Genomic DNA, 19,781 nt, shown 5'->3' on the forward strand with positions numbered 1-19,781 from the left:
ACCCTCTGGAGCAGACCTTGTCCCTGACCTCAAGCTGTCCCTCTCCTGGCACAGCTCCATGCCGTTCCCTCAGGCCCTATCGCTGTCACAGAGAGCAGAGCTCAGCGCTGCCCTTTGATCCCTGTGATGAGCTGCAGCCGCCATGAGGCCTCCCCTCAGCTCCTCTGCTCTGGGCTAAGCAAACCCAGGGGCCTCAGCATTCCTCGTATACCCTGTCCTACTTCCCTCCTTCCATCTTTGCATCCCTCCTTTGGATGCTAATAGCTTTACATCCTTTATGTGCTGTGGCACCCAGAATGCATCCAGTGGATGCTGGAAGTGAGGCAGTGCAGAGAGGGGACAACCCCTCCCCTCACCTGGTGAGCAGTGTTGAGCCTGGTGACCCCCAGGATGGCTCTCCTGGTGCCAGGGCACACTGCTAGCTCCCATACAACTTACTGTCAGTCAGAGCCCCCATCCCCATCCCTTTCAGTGGGGCTGCTGTCCAGCATCTCACTCCCAGCCTGCATGTACAGCCCCCAGCGCAGAATCTAGCACTGCTCTTGTGATGATGTAATAATCCCTGTCCTCAGATTTTTCTGGAGAAGAACCAGGGTCTCCTAGGAAGGGAAAGTGGAATCTGTAGATCCAGTGATAACAACTGTCCTTTCCTGGCAGAGATTTACTGTATGCTTGATCCCTTTTCTCTGCAGAATAAGGAAATGACCTGGATGTGCAGTCTCACCCACAAGTAGAGGCATTCCTCAAAACTGCAGCCCAGTTCAGGGTACTGTTTACTGTTCTACAACTGCTTTTGACCTTGCATTTGTAGCAAAGGACTAAGAGATCAAGGGAAGCCAAATGGAATCTACTTTCCTGTTGTTGGTGGGAGAGTGAGTGAAGCAATTTAAACTGTACATGATGTTGCCTACCAGATGGTCAAAGCCCCTCTTCCCACTATTAAGCAAAGTAACAGTTTCACAAAGAAAAATTAGAGATACCAGAGCATTTTGGAAACATTTCCCATATCTGACTGAAAGGTGTTCTTTGTTTTTAGTTGATGACATGGGATTTCAGCTAGATGCCTGTTGTTCCAACCTTTTCCAGAGGTGAAAGGTGTCAACTCTTTATAGGATGGAGCAGAAAGATTTGTGAAGCTACCTGGAATTGGAGCAGTAATTTATAACTGCAGTGTTTGAATTTTGCAGACTGGGATAGAAAGTGGTGATTTAAAAATGCAAGTTTAATAAACCTAGACAAAGCCCATTTTGCCACCTTCTGCTTCTCACTTATGAGAAGATCTCAGGTTAGTCCTTAATAGCTGCAGACACTGACACATTATCTCACAGTTAGAGTAATGGTGGGAGTGCAAGAGCTAGATGAACTAAACCCCATTGCCTAATATGTCTAAACATTCTTCCTGCTCTGCATCCATCTGCTTTCTTATGAAATAATGGCATGCTGACATGAAAACTGAAGAGGCGAACAGAAACTACTCCATAGGGTTTAACTATGACAGTTCAGATATTGTTGTGATGCTTCCTCCAGAAGCCTGAAGCTCAGTGTGTGCTGAAGCAGCAATGGACCAGACTTCTGGGGCTGAGGCATGGCAGGGAGCCTCTGCTCTCAGCCCTGGTGAGGCTGCAACTCGAGTGCTGTGTTCAGTTTTGGTCTACAAGGAAGACGCTGAGGCCCTGGAGAGTGTTCAGAGAAGGGCAGTGAAGCTGTGAGGGGTCTGGAGCACAGGTCTTATGGGAAGTGGCTGAGGGAGCTGGAATGGTTCAGTCTGCAGAAGAGGAGGCTCAGGAGTGACCTTATCGCTCTACAGCTGCCTGAAAGGAGGTTGTGGTCAGGTGGGAGTTGGCTTCTTCTCCTAGGTAACAGTGATAGCATGAGAGGGAATGGCCTCAAGTTGTGCCAGGGGAGGTTCAGGTAGGACATTAAGGAGTAATTCTTCTCCAAGAGAGTGGTCAGGTGCTGGAATGGCTGCCCAAAAGGAGGTGGTGGAGTCACCATCTCTGGAGGTGTTCAAGGAATGTTTAGATGTTGTACTGAGGGACATGGTTTAGTGAGAAATATCGGTGATAGGTGGATGGTTGAACTGGATGACCTTAGAGGTTTTTTCCAACCTTGGTGATTCTGTGATTCTCTTATCCCACACCAGCTGTCTGGAAGCTCTCTCAGACTTGAGCTTGCAGCACAGACATACACATTTTAAGGATGGGTATGAGAGTATTTTCTCTGCTAAACGACTGCATTGCATTTCACTCAATAATCCCAGTCCATGAATGGAGTTCTCAGCATAACATTAACACCTTCTGAGAGCATGTGCAAGAGAGAAAAACTCTTATGTAAGCCTTGCTAGATTGGTCTGATTTGCAGTGATTGGGCAAGCATGCCAATGGGCGGGATGCACGGACTTCATTTTGCTGATAATGGCATGGATCCGCACATCAAAACAAGCCACTCCTGGCTTTGGTTTGTGCATTATATGATCCTCTAAAGGCTTCTGAAAGTATATCACTTTGATCTCATTTCCATGTATCATTTCTGTCTACCCTGATCTTGGGTTCAGTTTTCACTGGAGTAGTGCAAGATATAAAAATATCAGCCTTTCTTTATAAGCCTCCATTTTTGATAATTGAAATCCAACTCATTAAATCCCAGGAACAGTGACCTTTGTTCTCACTTAGATCCATGGGTTATCAGCTCTTTGGCTGATTTTCTGAAACAATTTACTCTGTAGTAAGAGGTCCTTAAGAATCAGCCACTGATACATCTAGAACAGTCTCCTTTCACTTGGCTACAGAATCCCCTCACGCAGATGCTGGAGTTCACAGTCTCAATTTAATTCTCCTCTCTTTCGTTTTTCTCTAGGAAAGCAAGGGGAAATAAAACTAAGAAAGGATGGAAGGGATAAAGGACTTGACAATCTGACTCTTACTCTGTGCCCTGCCTTCAGACTACTGCCTGACCTTAGGAAAACTGCATCACAGGTTCCCTCAGATATAGTAAAATACAGCATTCTTTCCATACAAACATACAGGTGGAAAGTGTTACTAGGCATTTATCATATTGTTTTTGAAGATATATATTCCAAAAAAACAAAGTATGAGAAAATAAAGGGTTACATAACAAAGAGTAGAAAAACACCAACAAATATTGTCTCAAACCCTCCCTTTCAAACAACACACAAAAAGCAATGGAGACTACAATGGACAAATCCTCCTCTGACAGCAGGCCAATCAGACAGAGAGCCATTCTCTGAATCCCAGCCTATTTCATGCCGTGCAAAATCACTGCGGGAAAAGACTGACAAGCTTCAGACAGCTCATAGCGCTGTACCTTTGCTCATGGCAGCAGTGCCAGCCAATTGCTAGCGTCTTGGTGTCTGGCCAAAGCAGATGGCAGACAACTGTCTGAAGCTGGGACCTGGGAAAATGGGGATAACATCAGGAAAAAAACAAAAACATCTTACATACCTACTACTCCCACCTCATCCCTCTCTGGGGACATGCCTGCTCACTGTGGACTGAGTCAGTGGCTGGTGTTGTGGTCCTTTGGTGCTCTGTATAGTTACTGCATACTTGCAGACCTGGGGCAGTTAGCACATCTCCTACCTCCCATGCACAAGGACTTTCCAGCCAGTGCCACAGACCAGCGCCTCCCTGGTGGGTCAGAGTTGAGATGAAGCAACAGTACCCACTCGGGAAAGTTTGCTGGACCTGAAAATCTTCCTGAACTTTTTTTGGTCTTAGGTTACCATGACATATCTGCCTGGATCTGGGTTTTGATTCTCCATTCCATATCTGTATCCCAGGCTGGCTGGGGTAGCACCTTTCCCACAGAAAAGACCTCAACTGAATTGCTCCGCTCCCAGTAAGAGTGGGCAGTGGTTGTGTTTCAAGGCTGAGAAGATGGAAAGGATGGAAGATGGAAGATGGAAAGGATGTTTGAGGTCACTGGCTGCAAAGGGGAGCTGCAGGGCTGGTGATGATGATCAGGAATCATATTATTTCTTCCCTCCCAGTTTCTATCTCCATGCAGATATTTGCAGCTCTCCCCACCCAGCTGTGCCATTTCTCTACCTCGACCTTCCCAGCACTCCCCAGGCAGGTCCTGGCCCTTCACTGTGGTGTGGCAAAATTCAATCTTGCCTACGCAGCTGAGAAACTTTGGCTCTTCATAATAATACCAGCTTGCCTGCAGGGGATAAGGTGGAAGCTGGACCATGTCAAGGCCTTTTATATCCTGCAAAGGTATGTTTGCAAGACACTGCTGGAGAGCACTATGTAGACGAGTGACAGTAGGAGAGGTAGGACCAGCTCCCCAACACAGGGAAAATGGGATAGATCAAATAGTTAACCAGATTTCCATCAGCTGTAGGGTTGGCCTGGTGACAGGCAGGATTGCCGTGTTGCACAGGTAGCTCACCTCTCTGCCAGCTGTAATAAACATGTCCACTTGATGCCAACAGAACTGAGCTAAATCTTCACGTTTTCTTCCCTTCCCGCTTCAGTGGTGCGAACAGCCCCGTGTCTGCAAAATAAGCACATGAAGGGGGGATGAAATTGCTGAGTGGGAATCCAGTTTGAATTTGTGCTGAGAGCTTTCCAAAGGAGAAAATGTCAATCTCAAAAGGTTTTTCAGGATTCAGACCTTTGTTTTCACCTTTCACTATGTTGAAACACAAACTGTTAGGTCTGAGAAAGAAAAACCTGGTCTTTAAAAGTCAATGTTGCCGTGGGTATAAAATTCATGGAGCACGTCAGACAAAAAAGTTAGTTTGAAACCACAACTTGAATAGAAATCTACAGCCCAAAAGTGAAGATTGTGGGGTTTCTTTCCCTCTTACTGTGCTAACAAATTCTGTCCAGAAAATTAGAAAGTGAAATACTCTTAAAAGTAGTAATTATCCACCCCCAAATTAAAGCTAAACTGAGGAACTTCTAAGTTCCTCAACTGTGCAAGTTTTGTTATGGTGTAGAGATTTTTACTACTCTGAGCTTTGGATGTTTTCATTACTAGCAGGCCACAAATGAATTAGGTGGATGATGAAAAAATGACTGTCAATAAAATTTTTACACCGATGCTTCATTCTGTGTGAAACATCTTTTATATTTATGCATATATGTATATACCATAAATAATAGAAATAATTTTATACTAGGGATGTAAACACTGGTCCCAAATGCAGTGGCAAATGAACCACTCATATTTTCTGATTGCATAATTTGCCTAAAGGATGGATACATAATTACACTATAATTAAGTATAATAAACAGAGAAAACGATTTGAGAAGGAAAAATTATCACAGCCTCAACCACATCAGCCAGAAGCTCTCTTCTAATTAAGTTATTTTATTAAACAAAATGTTTTTAAGGTGGGTCCCCTTTGAAAATGTACATTATAGCCCGTGTAATGTAATTTACTTTATAAGTAAAACATGGCTTGTGTATGGACAGATGGTATCTGATAGGACTCATGAAATATGCAGCCACAAGGTCCAGTCCAGCCAGGTGCTGAGTACCCCCACGCCCCTGTCTCGATCCACGGAACAGACCCTAAGCACAGCTCTGGGAAATCTCAGCAGCTCACAGAGCAGCCTTTCATCTGCACTCACTGATGGCCTCTTTTTATGTTGTTTGTATTTTTTTTTTCTAATTTAAAGGAAGAAATGCATGTAGGTAACTCTGATGTTGTCATCACGTAATGACCTGGTAGAGGAAAGGAGGCCAAAAAAAAAAAAAAAAAAAGCTGCCTTAAGTAGCTCAAGCTATTTGAATTCAAGAGAGTCTCTAAATGCTATTGCTTCTCAAAAGACTTCTACTAGTACTAATTCTGCTCAGTGCACAGCAAGATGTGAAGATGGAGTCTTTTATGTTACTGTGGCTGAAGAAATCCAAAACACAAACTGATTCAGTAACTCAGGAAGACCACATAATCTGTTACTTCATGTGGCAAAGGCTACTGACCACCCTCCAGTTGATTCCTCTTTGAACTACAACTTATATTTTTAAACATCTGCCCCCATCTGTCTGGGGACTACGGGACCTATTAAAAAAGCCTTGAAGCATCGTTCTGAAGTTAGCTATTACTCCCGCTTGCCAGCCCTCCACCCACAAAAAAGTAACAAATGTTCAGTTTAAGTTTTAGCTGTAGGATTTCTGCATATATCTGCTTCATTTCCGCATTTCTCTTCCTCTTATGAGCCCTTAGAAATTGTGATCAAGCCATCCCTTAGCCTCTCCTCTGTAAGCTCACCAGATCAAGGCATGTGATATAAATTTCTGCTGCTATCCTAGCTCTTTAAGGCTCATACAACCTTGCAGTGATTTTTGGGAGGATCTCACTGCATCTGTAACCTGTTACTCTCTTCTTCAGTTCCCAACTCATCCATAAGGTTTATTTAGAATGATTTAGGTGTTCTTCCAGGTCTGCAAGGCATAGCAAAACCACAGTAACACATCCATTTGGGATCTGCTAGTGATGAGATCTAAGAATGGACTTACACTCAGTATGTAAGAAAATATTCCTGGTCAAGGAAGACCCAAGGAAAGGAGAAAATGTGTCCTAAAAATCAGTTTTTCATAACATAATGTTGGACATTACAATGTGAGAACATCTCTAAATCCCTAAACTAGTGTTTCTCTAGCTGTGCCCACTGCATACACAGCTTATTAGACAAGGGAGAAAGCAGTGTGGCATTCAGGAGTAGTCTTCTCATGTTTAGAGTTTTCCACTCGTAAATGTTTGCAGACCTTTGAACCACAAAATGTTGTAGGTTATTGATGAGATTACTGATGTGTGGTTACCACTTGCAGGGTGCCTTGGGCAGGACACTTAGGTCATCATGGATCTGTACAATCCTGGTGACTACTAGTTTCTCTCCTAATCCCATGTGCTTTTTGTTGTGTAGTGACCTGATTTAAACTAGGAGCTTCCATGAGAAATAATCATATGGCATTCACAGATGTAAAGTCAAGCCAAAGAGTCATTTTCAATTGCTTAGCAAATGCTAGACCACAGAAACTCAGTGTGTCGTAAGATTCCACTTGGTCCCATCATCATGGGTGGGAAAAAGGAGGCGGATTATCCGTAGACCTCAAAGTGTTTTATGAAGAGAGGCAAATGCTGCTATTCCCATTTATTGGATAGGGCAACAGCAAGTTGAGACTTGCATAAAGTCACCCAATTAATCAGCCAGAAAACTGCCACTGAAAACCATGCTCTGGTCTAAACAAGTTCTCACACTGCCCTCATCATGGTAATATCTGAGTACCCTCCAGTAGTATGTTAGAAGAATTTGGGCATGTCTACACTTGCCGATGCAAACAGCTGCATGTCAATCCAGTCCCCTTCTCCGCCAACTGGACAAAAGCCATCTCCAGGCTGAGGCTGTACAGCCATCTTAACACCACCTGGAGCCCAGGCACATGAATGCCTGCAAGTTCTCTAGGGAAAGCTCACAGCCATCACCACCCCAATGCAGCATTGTGGCTTCTGGGCTGCACCTTGCTTATGGCTGGATGGGCATGGACAAGGCAGATGTGAGACTGTCTCTGAGAGAGACTTTCCTTCGTTCTGAATCCAGTTCCATCATTTGTAGTGCTTCTTAGAAGATCTCCTAATGCTTTAGTTCTCAGAGCCACAAAGACAGGGCACAAATGTGTTAGTTATCTGGTTATAGCCTTTTGGCTCTGAGGAAAGATCTAGAAGAAGACAATTTGAACAGGGAAATTTGGATGTACTGTCATAAAGGATGAAAATCTGCAAAATATATTTAGTAAGTCATTAAAAAGGAAAGAGGAGAAAAACATCTCTTTAAACTCAGGATCTACTTGTCATGAGCAAGAGTACAAAAAAAAAATTGTAACTTAATGACCTGAAGGAAAAGTAGCTGTTATTACAGGGCATTGTGCTGGCAAAGTTCCTATACATCACAGCAATAATTCTCTCCAGACTTCCCTTCCAAGGCATGAGGAAACACCAGTGTGTTTAGCCTCAACTCCCTGGCAGGCAGCATCACTTCCTTGTGAGAGGCGGGGAGCTGACACAGTGATGGGAAGGCTCTCCTTTGTACCAGCAGCAAAAGCCCTGTGTGACCCAGAGGGTCTGACGTAGAACTGCTGAGTCCTGCTCCAAGGAAGCTAAAATTCCCAAGGTGCCCTGAGAGCTTATCCTGGACAACTCATGCTCCCAGGTTTACAAATCCTTTGAGGGTTGCTAACTTCATACAAACCACTCATTGCTCTGGAAGTCCCACACCTTGGTGTGGCTGGAGGCTGGAAAGGCGCAGCATGGATGTATCCAGCTCTGCTCACTCTGCTTTTGCTTTCCTTCCTGGACACCCACTTCCATCAGCTGCCAAGGATGGGCCAACAGATGAGGTGGGCTTCGATCTGGAGTAGCACAGCTCCTGTGAAGCTCTTGCTTGCTTCTGTATCTGAATATCTGAATGCCCTGAATGGTGAACGTGTGCTTCATGCATATGCAGAAAGGGCATGGAAGCTGTTTGAAAAAAATGGACCTGGTTAACTTGGCTACAATCATCCAGGAAGTTTGTGGCAGAGCTGCAAATAAAATCCAGACATTTTGCCTTTTGGGCCTGTGTCTTCACAACAACAGTATTCTTCCTCTGCTCATCTGTGCTTGTTGTCTTATCAGGACATGCTGCTCAGTGTGTTTCCTTAAAGGGAAAGAGCACTGAGAAAGTCATGCTTTAATTCTTTAGAGAAAATCACAACAGCTCCATAGGAAAACCCAATAGCTTTCTGCAAGTATTACAGTGCTTCTGTATCTTTCCTTCCCTTTGTGATCTTTACCACTTCCTCGCCATATGTAAAAGGTCTGATCCTGATGAAAATAGTCATAAGTGCCACTCAGACAATATTGATTTATCTCTGAAAAGGATGTGGCACAGTGCTTTTGGCTGGATTTTTCTTCAAGCAGCCAGTCACTTCTCTCTCTCCGCTATACAGAAAGTTGTGAGAAGTCCAGTGACAACAACCTTGCTGGAATTCACCTGGCCCACCCAGGAAATAGCTATTTCTAGACATAGAAAACACAGCATGGAAAACAAGACATGGAAAACCCAAGCCTTGTCTCTTTAATCTAACATCTCTTGCATGTTACTAAGCCTAATGTTTAATTTGAAAAAAAACAACCTGAAAATAGCATTAAAGGAAGCAGAGGATTTAAACATCACTATATTATTAAGACAGCCTTTCTGGAAAACACTATATTTAAAAAATGACCCTTTTACCATGAGGTTTCTAAAACTATAGAGCTGTCCCCAGCTTCCTGTGAGATAAGGCTTGTAATTTGGAACAGAGTAATGGAGTACAAACAACACAATTTGTATTGTGCTCTGCATTAAGAGGCAATGTGGAACCAACTGGTAGTGTCATATTTCTCCTACTCCAGAGCAGCTTGGGGCTGTTTGTGCCGGAGAGTTAAATGTTAGACCAACATGATGCTGAAAGTAGCTCATCTTCCACGCTTGACAGAAGTGTGGTGTCAGGATGCAAATCTCCCATGGTTTTGGTGAAAAGAACTACCGAGCATTTGTGGTCCCCCTCTCTCACACTTGCAGTACTGTTGATTTAAGCTGCAAGCCTGTGACTTGAAATGTTTGGAAGAGCTGCTGGCGAGTTGCGGCAGGCAGAGATGGACACTGCAACCACCTCTTAACTCAAGTGATACAAACCCAAGATGATTTTAACCAGAAGACCTCATTCCTTCGTATTACTTGACATATTTGCATTAAAGGGATGGCAAGAGCAGTGAGAAAGAGGAGTTGCAGTGGTGGTTTTACGCCAAGCATAAATACCTGTGTAGGAGCTTTTCAGAGCTGATTGCACTCCCAGAGCAAGGACTAGATCTGGCCTGGGTTTTTTAATTTTCTTCCAATTTGTTGGCGTGAAATCTGACAGCTAGGCAGATGTGTCTGCCTTGATCTTCAGTGTGGATCTCCTTTTGCACTCTTCTCTGTTTTTGCAATCCTCAATAGGGGAATGCAAAATTACTGTCCAGAAACATTAATCACAGCATCACAGATCTATACATTCTCGTGAGTTTTTCTCCTGGAGGACTGGAAGGCTTTGACCCATTTTCAAAAGTGGGTGTAAAGCATATATACATAAGGAAAGCATACATACTTGTAGCATCTGCAAAAACATATGGTAGTTTCACATCCCACTAACCAGTTTCCTGGATTGAGTATGAGTAAGGGCAGGCCTTTCAGAACTAACAGTTTTTGAATGCTGGGTTTCTGACTCGTCTCTTAACTGCTATTCTTCTTTGACTTTGTGAAAGATACCATTTCCCTCTTAGTTTGACAAGTCATTGCACAGAACCTTTCTGGATAATTGTACTGCCTTTTTTTGCAGGTGAAGCCACTTCCAGGCTTCCCTGACAATCTCATTACCTGTCTTCCCATTTCACACAGAGAAAATGTGCTATCTCTTCTTAATTCCAAATGGCAAAAAACAATCATCTCCAGTTTCAACAATTGCAATTCAGATGTCTGATGATTTTCCTGTGCCACAGAATCTACAGAAATCATTGCAAATTTTTCCATCTAAATATTTTGTTTAATGGAAGAATATGATTTGCTAAAGGATCTACTTTCCTTAAACGTATATTTTTTAAGCAGAACATCAAAAACTTTTGGCTGTTATTTCTAACAACAATATCATTTTTCCTGTATTATCAACATTTTCTGTGCAAATATACCCACCTACCAGAACATTTTCTATTTTAGCAACCAAACTGCAGTCCAACTGCACTGGTCAAAGTAACATACTCTGAAGAATGAGCTTATCCAAACTTATGTTGATATGGGGAGATCCTTCAGTGTCTCTCTGTGCCCGTTGTAATTTTAACTCATTAAAATACCTGGTGATGGCGATCCCAACACCTCCCTGAGCCATCAGTTCTATCATTTCCCTTTCCTTGGATAGAGCTTTCTTAAGCTCTTACCTCCTCTGTTTTGCTGCAAATAAAGCCAATTAGATCTTCCCCTTCTCCATGAAGATATACCCAGTGATCACCACATCCTTTTATACTCCTTTCAGCTACTGTCCTCACATATGAAGTCTCTCTTAACTGTCCTCAGCCTTTTCTAGATTAAACAAACCTAACAGAAAAATAATCCCTTATAGATAATGTTTTTTTTGAATCAGTTCTGCTATTCTCTAGACTTCCTCCTGTGTTTACATCTTTACTTGAAGTACAGAGCACTAATATGTGCTCTGGGCTTCTCCAGTGCCAGAAAGATCTCCACACGAAAAGTGCTATCACTATCTGCCTGGATGCCTACTTGTGCTACCTGGTGTAGGGAGCCTGCTTTGGCAGGGGGTTGGACTGGATGATCTCTGGAGGTCCCTTCCAACCCCTACAATTCTGTGATTCTGTGATCTCTCCCAATAGCAAATGTATTTCTGGCCACAGTGTTACATGGTAGACTTGGAACTTGTCCTCTACCAGCTCTCCTAGCATGCTGTCAGTACCATAACCAGGTTCCTATGTGCATTTTGATTAAGTACCTTTCCTTTTCATGGAAGAAAAGTTTATTTAGAACACTTAAACTCTCTACCCAATCATAGGTGGGACCTTCCTGTCTATTTGGTTGTTTTAACCTACTGTAAGAGCTCTGTCTGCTCCACCATCCAAACTGTTAACAGACATGTTTAAATGAACTGTGACCAACAGACTTCTGTTGATGCATCCTCAGTTTGACTGTGAATCACTTGTATCTAATCTTCCAGCGTGTTATTCTTACCAAGGGCTGAAAAAGTAGCAATTATTTATGTCTCACACACACACACACATACACACATATATATATATGTATATAATTTCAACAGTTATCCAAAGGAGACCTGAAGCCAAGATTGATACTAGTAAATAATGGGTAAATATCCACTCAACACCTGTACTAAGAAACTGGTTTGAGTACCAAGCCCTAAATCTACATTCTCTCCTTTATTTTCTTATAAGAAGATGCCATTGCATTGAACCTGGATTATTCCTAGCTCTGAAAGCAGGATGGGCACTGAAGTATACCTCTAAAGCCAAGATGATGAGCTAATCAACTTTGTATTGTTAGAAGAGTCCCCACCTACGCTTTCACACAAAAGGCTGATTAGCTCACAGGTATGCAAAACTCTGGGAGGATGCCATCTTTCATCGCTACTAGATGATGTTTAATATATCTTAGGTTGCCAACAATTAAGTGTTTGTGTGTGTGTACACAATGCACACAGCCACTTGCTCAGTCCCAAAGCTGCACACTACACATGCAACTAATCCGCCATGCCTGGGCAGAGCTCTGTATTGGGCACAGCTCTGCTGCTGCTCAGCTGTGTCATAGGGATGTGCACCACTGTGCGACAGGACTGCAGCAGCCACAGCCTTGCAGCCCAGAGGAAGTGAATGTTAACTATTTGCCCTGCTTCTGATGGCAGCAGCTGACGGAAGCCATCATAGGCTGAGTGCACAGAGAGTGAGGCTATAAGCCTACAGTGCATGATGAACTTCTGTTGCTCTTTTCATACGCTGACACAAGAAAGCCAAAAGTATTCTGCCCTCCAAGTCACTGACGGAAATACCTCGTATGCCTAGGAAGTAACATATTCAGGAGAACTTTTCCTGCACTATTCCTCCATGATTCTTGCTGAAGATCTGCAGGACATCAGGAACGCCAACAAACCACGTTCCCAATCACAAGGAGAATGTGACCAAAAAAATCTCGCACTGAAATGTGCATTTGACAAATATGTAACAATGTATATGTTTTCCAAAATGTTTTTTCGCTATAGTGTGTGAAAAGCAGAAGACATGGGAGGGCATCACAAAGTTGTATGCTTGCAAATAGAACAGCTTTCTTCTCCCACTCTGATACAGGGAAATATCATCCACCTGCCTTCTAAAGAGCAGAGATGGTGAGTCTGCGTTATCAGCATCTCCTCTTCCCATGCATATGTGCGAGGAAAGCTAGTTTGAGTTTGTTAATTCAAACTCATAAGGAACTGAAGGTAAATTTAAGCTTGTGGAGAGAAACCATCCTGGAATAACTTTGTCTCCTGCAGACAAAAAATAAATGTCTAAATCCTAAATGATTACATCTCTGTACCTATGGCTTCAGAGGAGTGGTGTCCCTTACACCATCTGGGCTCCAGCATATCCCTTTGCCTGCTGGGAGCTCTCAACCCCAGCCCAACCATGGCTGCTCCTTCAGACAGACCACAACCTCTCCATTGCCAGCAGCTGCTGCTGACAACACAGCACATTAAACAAGGCAAAGAAGGAGTCTGTGGAGGCAAACGGCTCTCCTTACTTCCCTCTTGCCTGTGCTTGTACTTAGAGCAAAGAGTTTTTACTTCATGGAAGCCTACATGAAATGACTTTGTCCTAATCACTGCACTACCTCGATTATCGCCTGCACAAACATTCCCTTCAGATCTACATACTGGCTGGGACAGAAATCACACAATTGATGTTTTGGTTTCCACTACCTTATCTAAATCCAGTTAGTGCTCAAAATGAGACTAAGTCAACAGACTTAATTGAATGAAAGGGCTGTGAGACAACCTAGAGATTTGTGGCTGTGTATGTCCGTGCATGAGCTAATCACTATGCAAACACTTCACAACAAACAGGACTGGGCTGAGCGGGCTTGGTTTTTCTGTGGTCTGGAAGCTCCTGACATGCTGGGTTTGTGTGAAGCATTGTTGGGGCTGGCAGGAGGATTTAAACAACTTCACAATGTACTGTTATGGAAAAAAAGCTGGGGATGGACAATGGAGCATGCCATGAACAAACACTTCTCCTGTACAACTAGATCAGGAGATAAAAGAGACCCTCTAGTAGTGGCAAAAAACAACTGCTCACTTGTGATTGTTGCTTTCTAGATATGTGAAATAGCTCTGGTGGCACCCAGCAGCTGGGAGCAGGGAGTTGCTTGATGTCCTCAGCTCATCCCTGGGGAGGCTGCTGCCAAACTCCCAATGTCTCCAGCTTCTAGCCCTTGTAGACATTATAGGTTTTCCTGGCTATAATCATGTCTACATGACTACTGTAGAGCCTCCCTGCTCTACAGTGAAAGAGAGAAAAGTGTACATTAAATATTTGGGAAGGACCACATTAGGTCCATCTCACCTCTCTTCTTGTCTTTAGTGGAGGCCACAATGAGACTATTAGGAAAGATCAGTAAAAGCAGCATTACAGGCACTGCCTAGAGCCACAGCCAGCACTAAGTTCCCATTGTGACAGTACTGCACAGTTTCTCCAGAACTGAAGGTCTAAAAAGAGAAAGCCTTACTCTGCAGCTTCAACTTGTCCTGGCAAAATCTGTGCCTCTCCTTTTTTCTGCCACCTGCGCAGTTTAGAAGCCCAGCCCTTGGTACCTGATGCAGCTGCTGTTTGGGGAGGCCAGAGGAAAAATGCTCAGGATCATGCCAGTGGTTTGTCTTAGCTATTACAAGAAGAGAGGCTGAAGCTACAAACTTCCAAAAATAGTCATTATTTAATCTTCTAAAGTGAGATGACTCATTTACTTTCCTGGCTGATAGAACTCCGTAAGGTTACGGAGAACCTGAATCAGGTCACTTGGCAGTGAGAGTCCTAGGAATATCTAAAGGTGACTTTGCCACGCATAGTATAAAGACAGAGCCTCACCATTTTGAGACTGAACATGATTTTTACTGGAAAATCTCATTCCATACTACAGACAGACCCCACACCCTGCACAGGCCACCCACTTGTCACCATGCTCTTGCCTGGGGCCAGGACATCTGGTTATAAAAATGCAACTGTGGTGCTGTCCCCCAAACAAAGGAGGATGCCGGACCCAGCTAGATCCTTCCTTCCCAAGGGAGGCAACAGACTGCTGCTGTTACATTTGCGACCCGTTTGACAGTTCTCACCTTTGGCGTGCAGTGCAAGCCAAGGCAACTTAACACAGCTGGGAAAGACAGCAAGGATGATTAGCTTTGTGATCAGGTGCTGTGTGGCCAGAGCCAAAAGAAAACTGCTGCTGAATGCCCAGGTTTCAGGATACAGTAATAACACACAGTGCTATATTTCATTTCTTTAACAAGTGCTGAATATGCAAAGGCTCTTTTCCCAGCTTCTGTCTCTGTCTTGGAAGCGAGGGAAGAGTTGCGTGTATAATTATTTTCAGATGCCATCCACTTTATTGATTGTTTTAGTGGGATGCACAAATAATGGCAGCTAATGCCAGGAGCAGAGATAGAATAAAGATTGTTCCCTTTTGGGAAAAACAGAAATAAAACCACCATATGAATGGGTCATTGAAAACAGGCTGGAATATATTCCCTATAGTCCTTCCGAAAGTTCAAGAGCAGGGGAAAAGAAAAAAAAAAACAACAGAAGAAACTGTCTCTGTGTTCACTAAACTTCTAATATCTGAAAGTGCTTAAAAAAACACACATGCACTTTTTTTTTCATACGATCATGGAAAAACACACTAAGCTTTTGACTCAATGGTTTTGTTTTTCCAGTGAGTCCTTTCCAGGTTCCATGCGCCATCTCACAGTCACGTCTGCTGGGTGAGCTTTGAGCTAACAAACTTCAGAAGAGCTTTTTGCGATTTTGCCGCATTGAGTTTCAAGTATCGGCTTGCTGGAAGCGCAGCAGAGAGGGAAAAGGGAGGGAAGTGGTGTGAGCTTTGCCAACACACCTGCACAAGCTTTGGGCTCTCCTGGACACTCCGTGCACTAATGATGTATAACCTGTAGAGCCTGGCAACACGCTTTCTGAAGACTAAAACAGACAGACTGTGCGTGCCTCTGATTTCTAATTTCTTAAAACAAGTAATAACCCCTCCTCCTCCAACCGTGTGCTGTAGGTAAATGCTTGGGATGGAAACTGAGACGTACTCAGCTGGTGAAAGCTTCTACCAAGGTAAGGAGTAAATGACATTTTAATTATGGTATTCTTGGTCTATGTATTTCCCCTTCTGAAGCAAAAGGGGTGGGGTGGGGGGAGAAATTGAAAGGACAGAGTTAATTTCAGCTCCAGTGTTCTGCTAATTTGTCTTTTGACTATTAGAGGTGCAGCTGGATTCCATTTCTAATCCACTTTCAAATTTGCTTGAATTAAAATCCCAGATCACTGCTGTGTTTTCAAGTTGACGTGTGCATAGTAGCCAAAGTTTATATTACAATTTCTGGAGTTACAGAATGATGAGCTCCAGTAAAGGAAAGTGTGTTGTATGCCTGAGTCCCGGGGGATAAAAAAAAAAGTTGGCATCAGTGTTATTTGGAATTAGAGCTCACTTGTAGAATAAATAGCCTTGAAGTTAATACGCTGGCTACATTTTATATTCAGTTCCACCCACTGGAACCAGTGGGTACGGAAGAGCAAAGGTTGCTGTAGTGGAAAGGTAGGAATTGGAAGAGCTGGATTATTATAAAGCCTGGATGTTTCTGAACTTCAATCTGAAATTTTACAATTCCTTCATTAGAGTGGGGCTTACTTTAATAAGAAATTAACTTCCTGACTGAAACAGGACAGCAATACTGCCCTTGTGCCAAAGTACCTGTGCTTTTGCTTAATCTATCTGAATCCCAGTCTAAAAGCTGACATTTCTCCTGTGGCATCCTGTTTATGTCTAAATTTAATACCATAGTCTTGTTAGACTTTGTCACCTGGGTAACACCATAACTCACATGAAGTTATGAATCCTCATATTCTCTGGGTTTTTATATCTGCCATGACAATTCCCAGCCACTGCCAGGTGAAGCCAGCCAGTATTTATGGAAAATGAACCGACTAACCATTTCCTATAGCAGGACTCGATTATGATATAATTGCAGCAGTTTACGTTGACATCCACATGGACAGATACAAGCCAAAAACTGCAGTAAGGGATCCACCCATCTACCACCCAAATGTAAACAAGCCAGTATGGTTAAAAAGAGGACTGGAAGGCAGGGCCCAGGCATTCTCTGGCTATGTTCTGGTACAATCGCCAAGATGCTGCAAACCCTTTCTGCTAGGAAATTCATTCAGCTGTACCCTGACCCTTACCTCACACAGAAAGTTCAGCAGTGTTTTTCAGTGCCAGCTCTTTTTAAAACAGGGCTAGAAGTGTGTTATTATCGGGAGGAGTGAGAGATTATGTTTTGGATGCTGGTTATTGTAGAGTCACGACTCAAGCTTGCTATGTACTGAAGACCCAGTTCAGCACGAGCCAAGATTGCCACCACTGTAGTGTGTGCACACCACCACCATTGTGAACTCCTTTGCTCACACTGGCAATGATGTGCACACAAAGGGGAAAGAAGTCTATACGAAGACATCTGGAGATCAGCTGTATAAGAACTGATAGGTTTTAATGAAAGATTGGGGAGTAGATTGAAAATACAGATGTGGATTATGTGGAATTTGATCTAATGTGAAGAGAAACTCAGGTTGGCCTTCATGGAATGGCTTGGCCTGGAAGGGACCCTAAAAATCACCTAGTTCCAACCCCCATGCCGTGCTATGCCATTGTCTACCAGTGCCATCACTCCATCATAAAAGGCCCCCTGGCTGTTCAGGCACAATCTGCCCTTGCTGAAGTCATGCTGACTCTCTCATATCTCTCATCTGACACGTACTTTAACATAACTTCTGAAAGGATCTGCTCCATGATCTTCCTAGGCACAGAGGTGAGGCTCATTGGCCTGTAGTTTCCCAGGTCTTCATTTGTCCTTTTCTTAAAATTGCGAGTGATGTTTCCCTTTTTTCAGTCACTGGGGACTTAGCCTGGCAGCCAGGTCTTTTCAATTAGAATAAATCAGTGTAGTAGTCCCAGTGCTGAGCAAACTTTGCTAGTTTACACAGGCTCTGTGAACTGCAAACTCCATTCAGAGCAGAGTTTCTCTCAGGAGAAATACAAAGGATTTCCCTTCAGTGACATTAGTCAATCTCACTCCACAATGAGGATTTCCCTTGCTGACAAAGAGACATGGAGAAAAGCTTCTGTGTTTGTTGGGTCTGTCCTAAGAAAAGACTTGACATTACCCTGATAATTTTCTTCCTCACCCCTCTCCAAGGTGGCATAAATTAGATTAAACTAAACTATTCCCAGAATTGCATTTCCAATAAATGAACAAGCCTGAATGAAATAGCTTCTCGTGTTTACTGATGCACCTCTGTATGCAACGATTGATCCATTCCCTCTGGAGCTGCCACCAGGAGAAAATGGCTGCTGCTACTCAGCTACAAGTTCTCACTCCTGTTTGGAGGTTTATGAGATCAGTTTGGTCTGAGTATAGCCCGTAAGTGCACCTCTGGATATCACAAACCTCCGCAAATGCATTGGCCAGACGGAGGGAGCTCTCCTGGAGGCTGGGGCAGTTTATACTAGTGGAGGATCTGGCCTGCAAACACCTGCATCTGTGGTATGAGGACAAATAAAGGCCCATATTCCAAATACGGTGTGCTCCTAGGCTCCTAAGCCGTACAAAATCCCATTTCCTTTCTACTTGTGCTAAATGTAAAAACAGAAACAAAGGCACACACCTAAATAAACAGAAAAGCACAGACAATAGAAGAGGAGAGAGGCCCTAGTACAAGCCTGAAGCCAACTAGTACAAAGAGATACTTTCTACTTGCAGTCCTTTGTGTGAGACCTTGCCCTATCACGTGGATGAGAATGTGAGTGGGAGATTTGCTGGACAACGCTGGTTTTTTAAATGTCTCACAACTGCAGAAACACCTGCTTTACATTATTTTTGTTATTGGTCCTCAACAAAAATCCTCTCTGGTGAACAGTCCTCAGCAGGCCTTATTCCTTCCTTCTCTGTGGACAGCTCAAGTCACCGGTCTGGAACATCTCAGGATCACACCGGAACCCCAGTGAGGAAGAGGTGGAAGTCAGAAGGGAGAAGGGCATTTCTGCATGAGATCATACCAGAATGTTGGCTAGAGGACCAAAACCGCAGGAGACTGCTTCCCATTAGGTGGGGAGGTGGGGCAGGAAGGTTTCCCAGGCCAAATGGACAGGTCTTGAAGACCCATCTGTTTTCACCATGAAAACCTCACAGCCCACACCTATGCAACACACACCACCCCAGTCACCACAAGTTATTACCCTTGGTCTCCACCACTTCCTGAGAAGCTGTAATGGTCTGATACAGTGTCCAATGAAATCAAAGAGATCCTTTCCACTAACTCAATGGACTCTGGATCAGGCCCAACATCTGTTTGGCCCTCTTTGTGCACAGTGCAGCCAATTTATTCTTTATCCATTCCTGGGCCTCACTCTTTCTTATGGCTGTCATTAGCCACACTAAGCACTGCCCCCAGGAAGAACCCATGATTCATACTCATACTATAGAGACTAGGATGTTACTGAGCACCAGTCTTATCTAGGTCTCAAACTAACAGCAATGGGCCAGAAGACACCACCCATTCACACAGCAATACACAATATTCATTTCTTCAGGAATTCATTTCTTCAGGACTTTGATGAGCCCTTCAATTACAGCATGCTTTTGTCACCTGTCACACGTGGATTCCCATGCTATGAAATGCATGTCATTGCTAAGCAGAATAATTAGCCTCACGAAGCCAAGCAGCTTCTCATAGCAAAAAAGTAGTTATCCAGTGTCAAATCTATAGGTGCTTCCAGACAGAGATGCAGATTCATTTTGGGCACTACCATTGTGTAACTGAGAACCCCATGCAAAAATCCGCCTCCACAATGTACCCCAAAATCACATGGGTGTGAAAATGTGAGCGTGATGCCTAAGGCCAGATGTTCGGACTGGCAGACTGCTGGCAC

The 19,781-nt window shown here is 43.6% G+C and overlaps 1 protein-coding gene across 1 annotated transcript in view; it reads right to left on the bottom strand.

The window, feature by feature from the left end:
• Window positions 1–19,781, bottom strand: part of HAO1 (hydroxyacid oxidase 1) — a 390,969-nt gene that overhangs the window by 13,428 nt on the left and 357,760 nt on the right. Inside the window, exon 18 of the mRNA XM_048938310.1 lies at window positions 4,414–4,518. The gene's annotated coding sequence lies outside the window, so the exon portion shown is untranslated. The remainder of the gene's footprint in view (window positions 1–4,413; window positions 4,519–19,781) is intronic.

This window comes from Lagopus muta, chromosome 2 (genome assembly GCF_023343835.1).
Source record: "Lagopus muta isolate bLagMut1 chromosome 2, bLagMut1 primary, whole genome shotgun sequence".
Taxonomy (NCBI): Eukaryota; Metazoa; Chordata; class Aves; order Galliformes; family Phasianidae; genus Lagopus; species Lagopus muta.